Below are 17,084 nucleotides of genomic sequence, written 5' to 3'. Positions count from 1 at the left end.
CCTCCTCTGGCTTACTTTATCAGACTGTCACCAGTATAGTTTGCTCATTTTTGCCACACTCTCTTCTGAGTGGCTAAAATTTGCCACAGCCTCTAGCCGATAGACTAAAGACTCAATTCACTGTTGCAAAATTAGTATGAATATTGTTGTCTCTCTGCCAACACCCTCCCAATTCCCCCTTCCAAAACAGCTGGCAGAGGGGAAAAGAGAACTTCTCAAACAATTAACATTTTTAAAATCTAAGATGTCCCTTCAGGCTGCAGCCAAACCTTTGTACTTAACATCAAACAGTATAATGCATTAAAGAGTATGTTTTGTATCAGCACTGCCATGGAAACCAGGTGGTTAAGTATTTGTTGAGGAAACAAATAATAATAATAATAAAATTGATTAAAATAGTTCATCATTGTTTGAATGGCTTTCAAAGAAGTGTTAGTGTAATTTCTTTGACTGGATTCTAATTTTACATTTGTTTATTTATTTGTTTTTAACAGATGCTATTTACACTAAATGTAAAAGAAACATTTATGCTATTTTCACTGAATATAAATAGTGGCAAATGCGGTTTGCACCCAGTGGAAACGACTTGCATGCACTAGTTGGATTTTGTCTAGTACCATATATTATAATAATAATAAAAAAAATAATAATAATAATAATAAAAAAAAATATATATATTTTTTTTTAGAAACATATTATAGATTATATAGCATATATATATATATATATATATATATATATATATATATATGTATTTGCTGTACATATGCTATAAATCCAAATTGCTTCTTTTACATTTTTGTGTGGTTGCACATTCAAATAGCTATCTGTGCTATTGTGTGGCCAGTGCTTTTTTACAGCTGGTGCAAATAGTCTTTGTTTCTTTTCTTCTTTCTGATTGAGCAGGGTAATATTGGAAGTCAATATATAATACATTGTATAATTATATTGAGCATCACTTTCAGAGTGTTGGGTCTAGTTTTAAAAAGAAGTGTGTACTGTGCACTACAAAGCTAATTTGCCATAATGCTGTGCTTCATAATTGCATGAGTCAGATTGTTTCCTTCCAAATAAGTCAGATTAATTACACAAGGGATATTTATAGTTCTACACTCCTGGAGCAGTGCTCTGTGTGTTGATTTACATTCTAAACAACCCTCCCAGACGTCTGACTGGTGCAGAACTGGTAGCAATTTTTTACTTTCTCATGCGTAATGTTTTGTATGGCTACCAAGTGACTAATGGAACAGAGCAGCCAATAAAAGAAGCTTGCAAACAAGCGAGCTATGGAATTTCACTCTTCACTTTCTGTTTTATTACCCAGAGAGCATGCTGTTGATCTGCCATTTTCATGGAAATTGTTCTTAAAGGAATAGTACACCCAAAAATGTTAATTCTGTTATTTGTACTTTTCTGTCATTTGTCATAAGAAGAAGTTAGGCAGAATGTCAGGGGGCATATACATTTGGTCACTACATGTGTTTTTACTGAATGGATTGCAAATCGATTGAATAAGCACATTCCATTTACACTGGGCCACATCAATGTGTCTTCATTTCCCACATTATATGCAAATAAAACAGACTTCACTTTTGTGATTATGCTAATGCCGGGCAGTGATTTTAGTAGATGTGATTCATAATTTGATTCCAAGTGACTTGCACCCATTGCACATTCCCCTTGGGCTTGTCGTTGGTAAGATGCATCATGTGCGTCAGTTGCACGTTTAGTTTTAGATTCGTCAGGGATCTGCATTGAATAAATGACGAAAAAAGCTCTTGTCTCTCCTACAACATTCATACATTTCTCAATATGTTATTTATTGCTCGACATGGGCCCTGTGCAAATACTCATCAGCAGCTGTTACAGTATGTTTTGCATTTTCCATATGCTGACAAAGTGCTGTTTGGGTGGAGTAAAGTTTACATGTGTGGCTTGAACAGCCAAATTCATTTACACTTGACCAAATTTTGTCTGGAATGTGTCTCATTCCACCTCCAGAGGTTTGAGGGATCTGTTTCATATCCATCTCAAATCTATCTTGGAGGGCAATTACGCTTGATCTTTTTATGATCGGATAAGCTATATTATCTTTTTAGCCTGACAGAGAAAGATAATAGAAAACAGGGAATGAATACACAGGATGTTTGAATTTGTCTGCTATGTTTTTTCGATTTCTAGTCCCACCTCTCTGAGATTCTCATTGGTCAACGGATGCCTACAACAGAGTGCGTTGCAGCAAAAGTTTAATGTTTTCAACTTTTGTTTGCATGACGGAGTTTCGCTATCGGAAACTCTTGGGTTTTCCCTCTTCGTCCTTCTGATGCATCATCCCTATTGAAATCAATGCTTTTGCAGCATTCTAATTCTAACTTCTCATTCTAACTTCTGATGCAGCATTAGCCTAACTCTAGTGTGCAGATGGCCTCAATCAGCTTTTTAACTTCTGAGCACACGTGAGACGGGTTCTCTGCTCACTACAAAAATGTCATCTTGTGCACAGAATAACAGATGTGTTGCATTCGATTTGGTAACGTACACTGAGCGTGATCTATTTACAGTGCTCTAATTCATTAAATTGGCAACTACAAGTTATTATACTTAAATATAAAACAACACTTATCACACCAGGTTTTTGTGGAAAGGAGAGCACTTCACCATGGAATTCATAGGCGCTCATTCAATGGCTATTGTTAAAGTGATTTCAAACCAAAATTTGCTTTAATTTTTAATTAAAGATTATGTGAAGTATTTGTTATTTCGTGATCTTTAGCATATGGCCTCATATGACCAGCTTATGTCTTGTCTTTCTAAGATTTAAATCTACTATAAAAATAAATAAATAAATTCAAATAAATCAATCCATTTTTTTCATTCTAAGTATAATAAGGTTACAGCTTTAACAATGTCCATACACTTTTAGAGTAAGAGCTTTTTTGTATACTTTCCCTAAGTGCTTTCATAAGTAATTTTTGTTATTGTTTTCTACTGCAGTATTTAGAACAGAAAACTGCACAGGCTTGGTTAAGCCTAGATATTAAATGCTCTCTCTCTCTCTCTCTCTCTCTCTCTCTCTCTCTCTAATTCTCATAGTGCTGTTAGTCATATAAACAGATGCTGTGTTGGCCTTTTTGGACAATCTCAAGTGAAGCAAGTAAAACTATGTTATTAACACAGCATAAGTGATGGAACACAGCATAAAACACATTTTTATTTAATCAAATATTTTGGCCTATTATTTAATTAAATTATAGCTAATGAATGTGTAGCTTAATTACACTACATTACTATACATCTCATGTCTCAATCAAAATTCTATAGAAGACATTTTTACACAAAATGTTGACCTTTTTAAATGCACAAAACTGCCTCAAAGTCCATAAATTATTAATAATTACCACCAAGGTAGCAGACTTCCAATCTGAAAGAGTTCAACTTTGATTTAGGTTCAATTTCATTACATTTGTCTCTATTATGTCAGGCTCAGCACTGAGAGCAAAACTGTGGAGTAATATCTATACTTCAGATGAAAAATATGTATCAAATGATTGATTGTGAGTTGAGGCTGAGACATCATGAAAAGCAAGCTGCTTTAGCTGTTGTGCTCTTTCATCGTAATAGCAATATTCTGACTGATTTATGAGTAATATCTACCACTACAGCTCACTTCGACTAAGCTGTAATATGAAACAAATGCATCAAAGTGATGCCTCTATTTCAACCATCATAGAATGTCATCTCATCCTTGGTCCAGCATGCATGAATGGTTGACTATATAAGGAATAAAAAGAGGGAGTAGAAAAATCCTTTTTTCCTTTTTATTATTTTTATTATTTTGCTCACATGCTTGGTATAGACTTTTCATGGGACACCAGTAATCGTACTGGGATGGACGTTTGAACTAAACCATATTTGCAAATTTGGCTTCTCTCAAGCCAAACAAATGAATGATTTTGTGCTGGGTTTTGGAACCCATTTCCAGCTTCTGCATTAGACCTGACTTAAATTAAACTAGCTCCGGTATGAATCTGCATATATATATATGCAGACATCATACCTCTCAGGTCTAAAGATGAATGTAGTTTTAACTCTTTGGCCATAATGACCATCGTTATGTTTGGAGGAAAAAGGGTGATGCTTGCAAGCTGATGAACACCATCCAAACCATGAAGCACGGGGGTGGCAGCATCATGTTTTGCAGGTGCTTTGCTGCATGAGGGACTGGTGCATTACCTCCAAAGCATACCTCCAAATTTGTGGCAAAATGGCTTAAGGACAGCAAAGTCAAGGTATTGGAGTTGTCATCACAAAGCCCTGACCTCAGTAGCCTTCCACAAGCTTCTCACAATAAGTTGGTGAGTCAGGTTTGTAGGCCTCCCTGCTCGCACAAGCTTTTTCAGTTCTGCCCACAAATGGTCTGGGCAGAACTGAAAAAGCTTGTGCGAGCAAGGAGGCCTACAAACCTGACTCACCAACTTATTGTGAGAAGCTTGTGGAAGGCTATCCAAAACATTTCACCCAAGTTAAACAATTTAAAGGCATAAATATATATATATATATATATATATATATATATATATATATATATATATATATATATTGTTGGTGCCAGACAGGCTGGTTTGAGTATTTCTGTAATTGCTGATCTCCTGGGATTTTCACACACACAGTCTCTAAAATTTACTCCAAATGGAGTAAACAAACATCCAGTGAGCGGAAGTTCTGTGGATGGAAATGTCTTGTTGATGAGAGAGGTCAACAGAGAATGGTCAGACTTGTTTGAACTGACAAAGTCTACAGTAACTCAGATAACCACTCTGTACAATTGTGGTGAAAAGAATATAATCTCAAAATGCTGGTGTGGGTTGCCGCTGGTGTGGTGGCACGAGGAGGACCTACACAGTATTAGGCAGGTGGTTTTAATGTTGTGCCTGATCAGTGTATATTTGTATCCTTTCTTGTCAGTTTTGCCTTTTTGGTCCTCTATCTTTACCTGTCTCATGTCTGGCCTTGGTCAGGTGGGATTTGATTGGTTTCATCTGTTTATCCATAGCCAACAGGGTTTTAGGAAATAGTTTGCTCTTTGAGCTGATATTGAGGGGAACCTGTGTTTAGTCTGCTTAAAATGCCATTGATAGTTGTCTTAGGGAGACAATCTATTGATTTGGAAAGTAAAGTCAAAGCACTGAAATCTCTTTTGTTTCCCTGGCAGAGTTACGATAGTGTCATGCAAGAAAGCTGTAAAAGAATGTATTTAGCAGCAAATCTGAAATCTTAAAATTTTGAACATAAACAACTGTAGACAGCCCTATTTTTTTTCCACATTATCCACCTATAGAAAATGATATAAAGAATCAAAACATTATTAACCAAATGTATTAATTTGATCCAAATATGGCTGATGTAAGTGTTAATTTGGTCTCTTTCTTCAAAATACTCCATTAGTTTGAGTACACACAGAGAATTTCTACAAGCTTTTATTGGTTTGAGGAAATCATCTTGATAAGCTTTTTAATTAACATTCATAAAGGGGGTTTAAATAACTTTTTAATGAGAAGCAGATACCTAGTGTCGATAAAATATCCATAATTGCCTTAAATCCAACAATCACTAAAAATATGTCCTATAGGATATTATTTGGAACTTGGAGGCTCATTTAATCTTCACTGTCGTCATGAAAACAAGTACTGGATTGAAACCCAGTGCACAAGCCCCTGACTGGGATGAGGATTTCAAAGACTCCTACAATTAAAACAGCTATTCCATGCTTGTTAACATGTTCACTAAGTCTTGTGTCTGATTTGGAGGATGGATCAATAGCTGCCTCATTTGATTGCATCTGAACTCTGTTGGAGAACTTCAAAGACCCTGTTCAAAAGCACTTGCTAACAACTGGCTATCAAGTCAATGTGTCTAATTTTTCTGACAAGTAGTTTGACTCTGAACATCGAAATCACCTGGTCTTAAAAAGGAAAAGAAATGGAAGAAATAAATACAAATTCATAAACTGAAAGTTAATTAAGTAAGGGATAATGTACAGTCAGCCAGTTGTTATTGCTAAATAAACTCAGACAGCGTGATGAGGACCCCAATGCGAAGCATACTGCATGGCTACTAGTCAAATAAATAAATACACAGACATAAATTATTGATTTGTGTTGAAATTATGTATTTATGTGAGAAGAAATAAATTGCTGATCAACTAAAATTCTTCTTCAACTAAAGAGTTCTGTTGGTGTTTATTCTGTCAGTAATGACCATCTCCTCATTATACAGCTAATTACATGATAACTTGCCAAATAAATAAATAAATGCACATGAAACTTTGATTGGAGTTGAAATTATTTAATTAGCTTACTTGTAGATATCACACAGTGATCCTAAAAGCAGGAACGATTGCTCGCAATACCCAGACGAGTGGTCTGATATGTGAATGTGCAGTTGTTACTGAGAAATATCTGATTGCTAGATGACCAGTTGACCAATCAGAATCGAGTATTCTAGAGAGCTGTGTAATAAATATGCATACATACTCCCATCGCTGAAAAAACTTTAAAGTAAATTTAAAGTATGATTTGCAATGAACACATCAACCTGACTACATTAGTTACATCAACAAAGCATGTTTTAATGGTCAGATCAGCTAGAAATAGCTCCTTAAGTTAAAAATCACAGGCTATCACTTTTTACAGTGCAGTATTCCACTACAATAGGAGTTATCCACACATTTGCAAAATTGCTAAGATAAACTTCAGTAATTTAAACAATGCTGCTGTTTACAGACCCAGCATGTATAAATGTGTGGAATAAAACTAATAAAAGAATCAAAATAATAGAAATAAAAAAAAAAAAAAAACAATGAACAAAAGCATTTCAAACATTTTACAGTACGTAGGAGTACATATGGACCATACATGGCCAACTTCATTACAAAAACTTGGCCAAGATACTTCTGTTCATAAGACTTCAAGACTTCATCAACTAAATGCCAACTTGATTACTTTTCTCCCAAAAGGCATGATTTCAATGACCACACTCATTGCCAATGAACGGTAGGGTACGATTTAAATGCCAAGATGTATGTCTTGGATACACATAAATGTTTCATGCTCTTGATTTACTTTGTGAACAGAACCAGACTCTTTTGTTATAAGTCTGTCATCCTAAATAAACATTCACCAGTCCCTCATGCAGAAACACACATTTTATATGGTTATTTTGCTGTGAAAGTCTGTATGGCTCTATGAAAGAACTGGGGTATTTGCTATATGACATAATGAAAATAAAAAGTAATATGAAAAAAAAAAAGCTGAAATTACGGATGCTTACCTATCAGCATCTAAAGTTAGGACAGTTGCATCTACCCAAAGAAGTGGGACATTTCTAAAATATGCCACAGTGAATTGATTAAAATGCATGGTCTCACCCCTTTCTCATTTTTCTTATGTAGACAGCTCCAAGGATAAACATGGGTCTGCTTATATAGGCTTATTGACCAAAATAACTGAACGTCAATATGTCCCTTTAAGGCTAAACAGACTCAGCCTCCTATAGGGGTTGCAGTTTTGGTAGCAATAGCTTTATTGACACACATTGATTTGTATCTTGTTAGTAAAGCATAGTTTCGACACATCCTGAAGCAATTTTGGATTTGGTATTAGTGAAAATTATGTATTGCATATTCATGAAATCAAACTGCTACAAATTACCCAGTAAACCAGGGCATATACCAAGGCATCTTGGATAGTTATGATGGTGGAATTGATGAATTGTAACAAAACCTTACCTATGAAAGCAAAACACTGCTCAGTCTATTTCCAATTTATCAAAGACAGGAGCTAAACAATCTCAACACAGCTAATATGAGATCTTGTTTTGCTCCTAGTCTTTTATCTTTACACTGATTAGTGGGATCTAATCTAAGAGTGTGTGCGCGCGCATGCGGAAATCGGATTACTCGGTGGCACCCTGTGGTCCAGTCATCAATGTGAGCTCTGATTATTTGATAAATTGGTATTCTAAAACAAATGGATTACTTCAGAGAGAGCTTGAGGCAACACAAACAGATGGAGTGTGGGAACAAGGGAGCTTTGCTGAGTGGAGGAAGAAGGATCTTATTTGGGACACTCAGAGGATGGATTGGACTTGCCCTGGCAGGAAGTGTTTGGGATAACAAAATATGATTGGAGCTTTTGAGGTCTTGAAACCAAACATGGAGCTCTGGCAGTGACATAGCCTGAACACTGAAGAGCTGGTGCATTCATCACATTTGCTATGGTCTCTACCAAGCATCTGTGGGACCTCCAGGCACTGGAACACCAGGAAGCCTGTCACCAAAGTGTGCCTCTAGCTGCCACACCAACCAGCCTCAAGTGTCTTTGATGCCCTGCACCCTCTGCACACCTGCTTGGTTGCATTGATTTGCTCTAATTCCAGGCAACTGTAACTCCCAGGGGTTTCAGCTGTTCAACATCTGCCAGACCGTGTAGATTTTTCCATGTTGAACCACAGATACTGTATATAAATCTGTATTTGCCATGTTCCCCCTTTTGTAATTAAAGGAACATTGACCATGGATATTGACAAACTCTGATTAATCATTAACAGTGTTCTCCTGGGTAACCAAAGCCATCCAGTGTGGTTCCATTAAAGGCATACAGTAGTTCACCCAAAAAAGAAGTCATCATTCTGGTCCATCTTTTCAGTTTAATAGCAGTTATAAAGACTCACTTTGAAGCTTTTAAAAGGACTGTTGTACCAAAAATAAAAAATGACCATCATCACCGATGCTTGCGATTATTAAATTTAAATATTTTTAGGTACAAAGCATTTCCTCCTCAGAATGCACATTTCAAAAGCAGGTCTGCAGTAGTTTTAGCAGAGGCTCTGTGTGTGTCCTTGATTTTTTTTGTTGGCTTAACTAGTCAGTCACAGATGGAGGCAGATGTTGTCTTGAGGCATGGCCATTCGCCTCTGCCACTTTGATGTCTAATGTCACTGTGCATGCAGGTGCACTGCTCTTCTGGGTAAACTCTCTCTCTCTCTCTCTCTCTCTCTCTCTCTCTCACTCATTCCTGTGGTCAAAGCTATGAGTGACACACCAGGAGATATGCCCATTAGTCCAAGTGAGCTATAATAATTGATGATCAGACCTGCTGTCAGTGTAAAAATGCAACTCCAAACGAGGAAAGGCGTGCTTAAGAACATGTGTAGGGAATGCAAATGTAAAAATGACACTAGACTGCCACATGCTGCAGTGTGAAGGTTATGTCAAGAGTGCTGAAGATTAGTGTGAGGATGGTGGAGGCCCATTGCACCAGTTGATGAGGGTTTTGTCCTTGAAATACAAGATTTGCATTCTAAAGACGTGAGTTGCTCTGCTGATAATAGACGCCTTGATGTTTTTCAGCCCATAGATCTCTTTTACACCTCCAAGCTCTACCATTTCGGTTAATTATGCATGACTTTCTAGAGACACAGTGTCTCCAATGGCAACCCACAGGTAGACCCCATAAACCTGGTCCCATGTTTATCTAGTGAATGGTATGGCCCTTATTTCAAAGAAATGTACCGGTTCCATATTGCTGTCTCATTTTTAAATCTGCTGTGGAGAGGGTTTCATAAGTTAATAATGAGAGGACCTAGAGGAGCAAAAATACAACCCGGCTGAGATTCATATCAGTAATGTAACGTCTTCCACAGCACAGACGCCGTTGAGCTGGGCTGATTTTTCAGAGAGAGGCATTTTGCTTATGTTATGGTTCTGCTTAGCGCTAAATCAAAGCACACGTTTTTCAAACCGGCCTGTCCTGTGACTAATCATCCTATTAAGATTGCTAGTAGGCATTTCATTATGCCAAAGCTATTGCAAATTCATAATTCTCAAACAAACATGCTGTACAAGGTGTATCTAATTAGGCATTTTACACTTCATTTCTTATCAACACTGGTAAACACACTTGAGCTCATGGAATGGGATCACATATTTGGATACTGTACACCTGTTTTTCGCTATCTGAGAAATACTGTGTAGTGGAGCAGAACGTCTGATTATAGCTGCCTGTGCTGAAAGGTGGGGGACACTTTTAATCATTCTCAAGAGTTGTGTGTGTGTCTCTCTCATTTGCCCATTCGATTTAGTCTGAGTATGCATGTGCATAGACTCTTCACTTCTGTATGCCGAGCAACCTTTGCTTTTTAGAATGATTCTTCCCATGATTCCTCAACTTAACTGCCCATAGCTGGATGGTCCCAAAGTCACTTCCATCTGTTTTACCTTTCGGATCATCTGTCATGGCTTGCAAGGACCTTCACCTCTGGAGTCACAGAGACATGGGGACATCTGTCGCAACAGACAGCCAATAAGGATGCAGCGACCATTCTGTTAACGCTCCATTGGGCCCTTCGCCATGCTCGCGAGCATCCGACACGCGATATCCAAGCAAATTGCATTCCTCAGTGAAGTTAGTGTTTCTAATTCTTCACTCACAGCCAGTTGTGCCGGCAGATAATTTGATAAGCCCTGTCATAATGGTGTTGCCGAATCCTGATTAATGTGTCTAATGTGGCTGTGAAGAATGTATGAGCAAGATTTCCCGCTCCTGAGGAGTGCAAGCCATGAAAGCAAATGGAATATTTTTGTGTTCCTCACTTTCACATTACAAGAATGTGTTGTCCCTTGGTTTATATCAAGCTGAACTATATTTTAAAACATGCTCATGTGGTTTATTGCAAAAATCAGTCACACAAATAGCTACATAAACAATTCACTCTCAGTATTCTCCAACACAGTATCAGTACATCGGATCACCACCCCTTTTTCTCTGCATTTATAATACATGCCATTGGGAATTAATTATATTGTTCACAGAGATGCATACTTGTTCAGATATAAATATCTTCAAATGTACATGACCAGGTCTTTTTTCACACATAATATCCTCTGTCTTAAGTTTTATGCCTAAAGTCTTTTCTTGGTTAGGATGGTTTCTCAGAATGGCTCTGTTTGGGAAACTGACCAAGCACTGACCTATGAATGCACAAAGCCATGGGCCTTCCATTCTCCCCCATCTACTTAGGGTTTAATCTGTGTCAGATTTTCCCCTTCTGTTAAAATATGCTGCCTGTGGCTCCCAGTCTCTGTGAGAGTTGCTGCTTAATCCTTATGAATACATGACTTTGTGCGCATGAATAAATAAAAAGCTGCTTGGCGGGTAATTGAGGTGCCATGCCACTAACAAACGAGGACAAAATTTGTAAATGAGATATTCCCCTATCTAGCTTGATGATGATTTATATCAAATTAAACCATTTACTAAAATCATGCAAGAGGGCTTGCAGCTGTCTCCTTGGAGCGATTTCATCTTTTTTTTTTCTGCTTCTACAGAAGCAGTAATTGCTAAATGTCATTCATTCGCACTGTATTGCTCTCAGTTTGTTAACAGTAGATATTGAGAAATTTCCGGATCTTTTCATTCGTTTTTCTCATTTGGCTAGTTAATTTCATCTCATATCTTTACGTTAATGTTGAACCTCTTGCTGAGCTGAATCCCATATGGCCTTGCAAAAGAAATGTCTCTGGCCTAATTTCACATAAAATAATAAAGCTTTGATTGCTATGATTTTCTCAACTGAGTACAGCATTAGTCACATACTTTTGTAATTCTATTGATGCTTTGCCACCCTGTAATCTCTCGTCTACTTCTAAACCATTTAATAGTGTATTTGTATGTAGAGTATTATAGCAAAGCTGTAACTAGGGGTGGGCGATTAAGGAAAACAAAGAGAATATTATAATATCCATTCATGTTTTGATCGATAACAAAATATATATACAGCTTATTATTTTTATTTTTTTAATTTTATCTCTTTAATTTACTGGACATTGTTTTTCAATCTAAGCAAAAATATGTGGCTTCTCTCTTATTAATTTAACATTATTAGCATTTTCTTTGATACATCATATATTTTTTTGGATTTAGCCTTCCATTGGAAACTGGAAAACATTTGGTGACTAGACAGATACTAGATTTAAATGCACAGTTGACAAAATTGGTATTTAATAATTCTTTAGGTAATTTATACAGTTTCCCAGTGTTTGCAGCAGAACAGGTATGGTTGGAAAGATTGATGGAAAGCACACAAATGTTTATTGGAATGCAAAGTTATTGGATCCAGAAGTTGCATTAATCTGGTATTTTTATTATTAACCAAATTTTTTAAGCATATAATTGCCAAAAAATTGCAAAATGCTGTCTGCCATTTTGACAGATTAATAAAAGAAAGAAAACCTTATTTAGGAGGCATGAAATAGAACTAGCAAATCAGATTTCATTTTAGCCATCTTTTATTATGTGTCCTTATGACCGTGAGAAAATGCATATTTTAATGCAAAAATAAAGCAAAAGTAACTAATGACATATACAAATAATATACAGCAATGATTATAATATAAGGGTTATTTGTAGCGTGCATTCCCCGTCTGTCGATCTCTTCGACGTTGTGTCGGAGAAGCGGCACTAGGGGTCTCACTTGACCACCGAATATACCTCTGATCTATGAAAAAAGGCCAATGAGAAGTTGGCAGCTAGTATTTGCATACCCCGCCCCCGGACATATGGGTATTATGTGCTCACAGAGACCAGGTGCTCAGGCACCTCAGCCACCGCTTAGGGCTTCAGGTCAACCGAGAAAAGAGCAAGCTCACCCCGGTTCAGAGCATCTCCATTCTCGGCATGGAGTTAGTCTCAATGTCCACACGTCTCACCAACGAGCGTGCGCAGTCGGTGCTGAAATGCCTTGCCAAATTCAAGCCGGGCACAATGGTCCCTCTAAAACTCTTCCAGACGCTCCTGGGGCAAATAGCATCCTCCGCCGCAGCCACGCCGTTGGGGTTGATGCATATGAGACCGCTTCAGCACAGACTCGAGTCCCGAGACGAGCATGGCGCGGTGGCACGCACCGTGTGACAATCACCCCCGCCTGCCGCCAGACACTCAAACCCTGGACAGACCTCTGCTTTCTATGGGCAGATGTGCCCCTGTAGCAGGTGTCCCGATGAGTCCTGGTCACTACTGACGCCTCCAGATTGGGTTGGGGCGCCGTGTGCAAAGGGAACCCCACTGCGCTGGCATATAAATTGCCTAGAGTTGATGACTGTTTTCTTTGCCCTGCGGAAGTTTCTCCCCTTAATTCGAGACAAACATGTCCTAGTCAGGTCAGACAGCACCACTGCGGTAGCGTACATAAATCGCCACGTCGGCGTACGCTCCCACCACATGTCACGACTCGCCCGTCGTCTCCTCCTTTGGAGCCACTCACATCCCCGGCAAACTCAATGTGATAGTGGACGCAATGTCACGACAACGTTTGCCCAGTGGAGAGTGGAGGCTTCACCCCCAGTCTGACCAGCTGATTTGGGAACGATTCGGCAAAGCCCAGGTAGATCTGTTTGCCTCCTGAGAGACCTCCCACTGCCTGCTCTGGTATGCCCGAACAGAGGCTCCCCTCGGGGCAGACGCACTGGCACACAGCTGGCCCTCGGGGCTTCGCAAATATGCATTCCCCCCTGTGAACCTTCTTGCACAGGTGCTGTGCAAGGTCAGGGAGGACGAGGAACAAATCACACTAGTGGCTCCCTATTGGCCCACCTGGGCCTGGTTCTCGGACCTCGTACTCCTCGCAACAGCCCCTCCCTGGCAAATTCCCCTGAGGAAGGACCTTCTTTTTCAGGGGCAGGTTACGCTCTGGCATCCGCATCCAGACCTTTGGAAACTCCACGTCTGGTCCCTGAATGGGACGCGGAAGATCTAGCTGGTCTACCACCTACTGTTGTAGACATGATCAACCAAGCCAGAGCCCCTTCCACCAGGCATCTCTACGCCCTGAAATGGCGCTTGTTCACAGATTGGTGTTCTTCCCGGGCCGAAGACCCACAGAGGTGCGCAGTTAGGTCAGTGTTCTTACTCCTGCAAGAGAGGCTGGAGGGGAGGCTGTCCCCTTCCACCCTAAAGGTGTACGTCGCCGCTTTCACGGCCCACCACGATGCAGTAGACGGCAAGTCCCTTGGTAAGCACGACTTAATCATCAGGTTCCTAAGAGGCGCCCAGAGGTTATATGCCTCCCGGCCAAGCCTGTTCCCCTCCTGGGATCTCTCAGTAGTCCTCGCGGGCCTCCAGAGACCTCCCTTTGAGCTGCTAGAATCAGTTGGACTCAAGGCCCTCTCTCTTATGACTGCCCTGCTGATCGCGCTCGCTTACATCAAGAGGGTCGGGGACCTGCAAGCGTTCTCTGTCAGCGACACTTGCCTGGAGTTCGGTCTGAAAGACACTCTTGTGTTCCTAAGGCCGCGACCGGGCTACTACCCAAGGTTCCTACCACACCCTTTAGAGACCAGGTAGTGAACCTGCAAGCGCTGCCCCGGGAGGAGGCAGACCCAGCCCCTTCGTTGCTGTGTCCGGTACGTGCTTTGCGTACCCATCTGGACCGCACGCAGCACTTTAGACATTCTGAGCAGCACTTTGTATGCTTTGGGGGACAGCGGAAAGGAAACGCTGTCTCCAAACAGAGGCTTTCCCACTGGGTAGTAGACGACATTTCATTGGCCTATCACACCCAGGCCGTGCCCCCCTTGCGGGTCCGAGCTCACTCAACAAGGAGTGTTGCATCCTCGTGGGCACTGGCCAGGGGTACCTCCCTGGCAGAGATTTGTAGAGCTGCGGTTTGGGCGACACCCAACACCTTTACGGTTGAGTCAGTTTCATCCCGTGTTTTCTCAGGTCCGAGCCAGTAGAACTCGGTAACACGCTGATGGGCTGGCAGGGTGAATCGCTTGCAAATAGTGCCTTTTCCCTCAGTTGAGGTAAAATTGTGTGTCTTTTTTCTCAGGAGATTCCACTCCTCGAATCCCTGGTTGATTCCTCCCTAGCCCTCATTGGTCCGCAGTTCAGCGGAGGAACTTGCCGAACCAATCCACTGCGGGTACTCAATCTACCCTGTACTGGAATAGGTGCTCCACAGGGTGAGGTCTCCTACTCTGACTCCCCCTGTGTGTATTCTCCGCAATATGGTCCCCTTACGAAGCGGACCCGCGTTTTCCTTAGGCAGTCCCGGCTGCCCTTCGGTTGCCGTGTTGTAGCAACTCCCCCTTGCTGAGGCTGGATCTACCACCGCGCCACTCCCACGTGTTGCCTAAAAACACATGTGATGTATTCACCACGTTACCTCCCCGCCGGGTAGGTGTGGTCTCAGCAGGATCTTTTCCCCCTGAAAGAATTGGAAATTGGGTAAGACCCCCGTCTATTGCTCTATGCGAGAAACATAGAGAGAAAAGAGGCCCAGCCAGTCTTGGCCCATTCCCAGGTTGGCCACGTCGCTGAGCCTTTTAATGTATTTCCCCGCCTTTATGCCCGTATGTCCAGGTGGCGGGGTATGCAAATACTAGCTGCCAACTTCTCATTGGCCTTTTTTCATAAATCAGAGGTATATTCGGTGCTCAAGAGAGACCCCTAGCATCGCTTCTCCGACACAACATCTCGTTTCCTCCATCAGGGAATGGAGGTTACATCCGTAACCTAGACGTTCTCTTCCATGCTGCACTGTGCATAACCATAAAAGAATGCCTGTACTGTATAAAGCCCACCAATTGCCCTAGCCAAATATTCAGCATTCAGGATGGTTAAAGATTCGGCCATCTCACAAACAGTGATTATTGCTTGCATTGGGGATTTTCCATGTCTAGCCAGATAATCTGCAATATCTCTCTTTCTGAACATTTCATTAAAACAACTTGGTTCTATTCCACTGATTTATGGAGATGTGCATAATGCTGGATAACTGTCATGGTCCTGTAAGTCTGTCCTCTCCTGTTTATCGGTCCTGTTCTGTCCTGTCCTGTCACTCTGAAAGTCTGGGTTTTGGTCTGTCAAGACCGTGGCTTAATTTTCCAATATCTGTCTTGTGTTTTGTTGTCTGTCTTTGTGTGAGAGTATGGTTTCAGTTGAACTCCCTGCCATGCGCTCTTTGGTCCGTCTTGTTTCATGACGGTAGCACGGTGTCTGGATCCAAACTTCATGTCTGGTTCGGTTTCGGTCTGTGCCAGTAGGTCTGTCGGTATCCGGACACTCATGCTCCATGTTTGTCTGTTATTGACGTGAGTGCATCGTGCTTATGTCATTTTGGCAGCATGCACTCGTGTCAATAGTTTGTCTGTCTCTCACGAACACAGGTGCGCCTCGCATCACACTCGCGTTGCTTTGCGCACCCAAGTCGCAAGCTGTCTTCTTGTTTTGCTGAGGTTCGATCGCTTCAGTCTAAGATGTCAGGTGTGTGTGTGTGTGTGTGTGTGTGTGTGTGTGTGGCCGAACTCTCGCACAGGTGTCCTGTCATCTTTTTGTCGCCTGTTGCTTTTGCCATGCCTTCTCACACTAAGTGAAACCTGAGCGTACATCGCGAAGCAAACGCGTACCCCATCGTACACCACTTCCTTGTTTCCCCATTATTATACCACACCTGCCCATTTATTAGTCACACCTGCCCTGTCTTGTTAACCTGTTGATTTCCCTCCCAATTTTAGTCTCCTTGTGTTTGCTGTCCAGTGCCAGATTGTCTTATTTCCAGTCTTGTGTGTTCCAGTCGGTCTTGTTTGTTGATCTAATTAATGTTGGTCCTGTTTATCAGCCCTGTTCCTGTTTGGTTCGTTTGGTTCTGATTCTCCATTACCCTCTGCCCCAGCCCTGGATTAAATACTTTACGTTTTCCCCTAAGGGTAGTTTTTCCCCATTTTGGGAGTTTTGGTTTGTTTTTTATTTATTTTGTATCAATTAATTTCCCTTTTATTTTCAACTCTGCATTTGGGTCCTGCCTCTGACATTTTCCGACAGATAACAATTTGTGCCTTAGTCTTTATTTTGCTGCATTGTTACTAACAATAAGTGTAATGAGAAAGCAAGTAATGGGCCAAACACCGTTTCATTTGCCTGTGGGGGACCCCAAGGAAAGGAAGTGCTAACTCAAGATAAATCTAAAACTGCAATATTAGGTAGATAATAAGGTTTACCTAGAGCAAAATGGCTTATCTTTGGGAA

General features: G+C 40.8%; 1 protein-coding gene across 1 annotated transcript in view; it reads left to right on the top strand.

The window, feature by feature from the left end:
• LOC127617337 (protocadherin-11 X-linked-like) overlaps positions 1-17,084 on the top strand; it is a 233,656-nt gene that overhangs the window by 155,316 nt on the left and 61,256 nt on the right. The window lies entirely within an intron of this gene.

Source organism: Xyrauchen texanus, chromosome 23 (assembly GCF_025860055.1).
Source record: "Xyrauchen texanus isolate HMW12.3.18 chromosome 23, RBS_HiC_50CHRs, whole genome shotgun sequence".
Taxonomy (NCBI): domain Eukaryota; kingdom Metazoa; phylum Chordata; class Actinopteri; order Cypriniformes; family Catostomidae; genus Xyrauchen; species Xyrauchen texanus.
Note: the sequence above shows the minus strand (reverse complement) of the source record. Positions and strands in the feature narration are given on the sequence as shown.